Raw genomic sequence first — 2500 nt, 5'->3', positions numbered from 1 at the left:
CCCGGCGGCGGTACTCATGTAGCTCCCTCTCCCCGGTTGCCCGTCTGATCCCGGCGGGCTCCGAGTAACCCGTTTCCTATCTGACCGACTGGCAATCATGACCTGCCTTGGTAGGGCCCCCATCGGCCTCGGCTTGCCGACACTGGTGGACGGTTCCTACCCACTGCGGGTCGCCCTCTAGCACCTTGCAGGCTGGCTTGCGCGCTTGCTCGGCGCCCTGCTGGTACGCCTGGTGTGACCTAATGGTGGCGAGACTGAGACGAACCGAGACGGTACTGATGCCGTTGCACATAGTGATAATAAACAAAGGCTGGTTGTGGCGCCTTCTGTCGAGTGTGATTTCTCAAATCCTAGCGAAAGCGTAATACTGTGAAGCCTGGGCAGCCGTGATGCGTGCCGGTCGCTGGATGGCTTTACGGGGAGTGAGCTCGGCATCTCTGATGGGGGCCTCTCCCTAGTGGGTCAGACTGTGGACTTGGCTTTGGTTGGGGGCAGGCCTTGCTAGGTCGTGCCGGCTGCTGCCCGGGTTTGATTCTTAGTAGAAGTCTTACAGGGAACGGTGACTGAGCTCTGGTTGAGCCGAGCTGCCCAGGATTGCGGACCTGGGTTATCAAGAACCGCGGAGGCACGGCTTGATGGGGGGTCGTGACTGCTCGAGCGTCCTCATCGTCGCGTGCTTGAGGTTGGGTGCGTGTACGGAGTGTGATCAACCGCCTCGAAGGCCATGGGGACCAACTTTCGAGGTTTGGCTGAGGGTCCTCAAACGGCTGTAGTCATGTCTACAGACCATGGTTGCGAAAACTCCTTGGTTCGGAAGTCCGTGTCACAGCTGCACAGAGTCGGAGTCACAGTCAGTCTGGCCGATGGAGCGGGTGGACCCAGGCTGGCGAAGCTCCTGACAACTCCTCAGTGGCACTGGTGGCATCCGTCGTCCTGGTTATGAGAGTATGGGCGACGGGGTCATGATGGTGCCACAGCTTGTTTTTGGGTGGGCATTTTGACAGAGATGCCTGTGGTATGTTCGTGCGAGTGTGAGTCGCCGACGTATCACTGACGAGTAGGGTTGCTCCGATGCGTGTCGGTCAACGAAACGAGTGAGGTGGATATGGAGGTCCCTGTGTGACGGCACGGCAGGCAGTTAGTTGGATGAGTGAGACATCCGGCGGCTGCTGCGCTAGTCAGGGAAGCAGGTCAGAGCCTGTACTGACCGAGTCTCCTGCTTCAGCAACTTGGCTAGTTTTGAACGCTATGCTCGTGGTCGAGCCCAGGCAGGACTGGGGGTCTGGCCCCTCAGGCTGGGTCTCGGCCGGGAAGCAACTGATGAGGCTGTCTGCCACATGGAAGGCACGTGGAGTCGGACCCAGGGTTCTCAAGGGGTGCAGGGCTGGATAGCCGGTTCAGCTAAGAGGCCTGCTGAGAGGTGGGCTGATTGGTTGCCGGTGGTCGCTTACTGGCCGTGCGAGGGCTTTCGACTCGGCTTCCTTTGATCATGGCCTGTGTGTATAGGGAAGCTGGGCGTGCCGGACATGGGAGGGTGCTTTGTCACCCGTGTAGGCTGCTCGTTGGGGAGGGCCGCGGCTGCACCGCCGTGGAGCTCTCGGCAGTGGGATTGAGTAGCGGAGAGGGACTTGTCTCTATGACCTCGCCAATCTCAATATGGATTCTCTCGTCCGTACATTTGAACGCTTGCGCCACGTCTCCCGGAGCGACGGCCGAATCGCTGCGCCACCTGTTGTCTCTGGTCTGTTCTGGATGAGCCGCGTGGGGGGAGGACTTTGTCCTGTCCTGGGGGTGGTTCTCTGGGCAAGCTGGGGTGGTGGCGACCGGGGGTACGCTGGCGAAAGGGAAGGGGGCAGATGGCGCGAAGCGATGGTTACTCCGGCTCGTCTGCGGTCGGGGGCCGTTGCCTAGCATGCACGCGTCAGCGGGCGGGGCCTTGGTTGTCTGTCTTTGTTCCCAGTTACAGGGTGGTGCACCTGGAAAACTTCCTTGGTCGATGGGTAGTATGACCCCTGGAGTATGGGTGCAGTGCAAAAGCCTGCCTGGTTGGTCTGAGGGCCGCCGTGGGCGCTGGTCCGGGGCGGTGTGTCGTTCATCGACGCTGGGGCGCCGTCCCGGCTGTTGTTGCGGGTCCGCCGGTCGTCCCGACCGGCGGCTTGTTGGTGGCTTTGTCTGTGGTGCCTTGTGAGTCCGGGTCGGGTAGGTGTGCTCCGTACTGGTGAGATCAGACTCGGTGTCCCGCATGACCCCTCGGCTGTGGGGTTGTGTCAGGGAGGGAGGCTGGTTGGTATCACACGTAGAGCTGCTGTGTGCCCTGCTCGGGGTCTGTGATGGACAGCTTGCAGGATGCCGGGGTGGAGTTGTTGGCATGGAAGACCACCTGTAACAGGGTGGTTCCCTGTGGCCTCTGAGACTGGACGGTGGCAATGGGAAGTAGTCGTGGAAGCTGCATGGGGTGGCGCCCGACTTGGAGCGAACTTCCCTATTGGGGGTGCCAAAG

The sequence above is a fragment of the Syngnathus leptorhynchus genome, unplaced genomic scaffold, assembly GCF_054491065.1.
Source record: "Syngnathus leptorhynchus isolate UIUO unplaced genomic scaffold, UIUO_Slep HiC_scaffold_881, whole genome shotgun sequence".
NCBI classification, from domain to species: domain Eukaryota; kingdom Metazoa; phylum Chordata; class Actinopteri; order Syngnathiformes; family Syngnathidae; genus Syngnathus; species Syngnathus leptorhynchus.
This window is presented reverse-complemented; position numbering follows the sequence as displayed.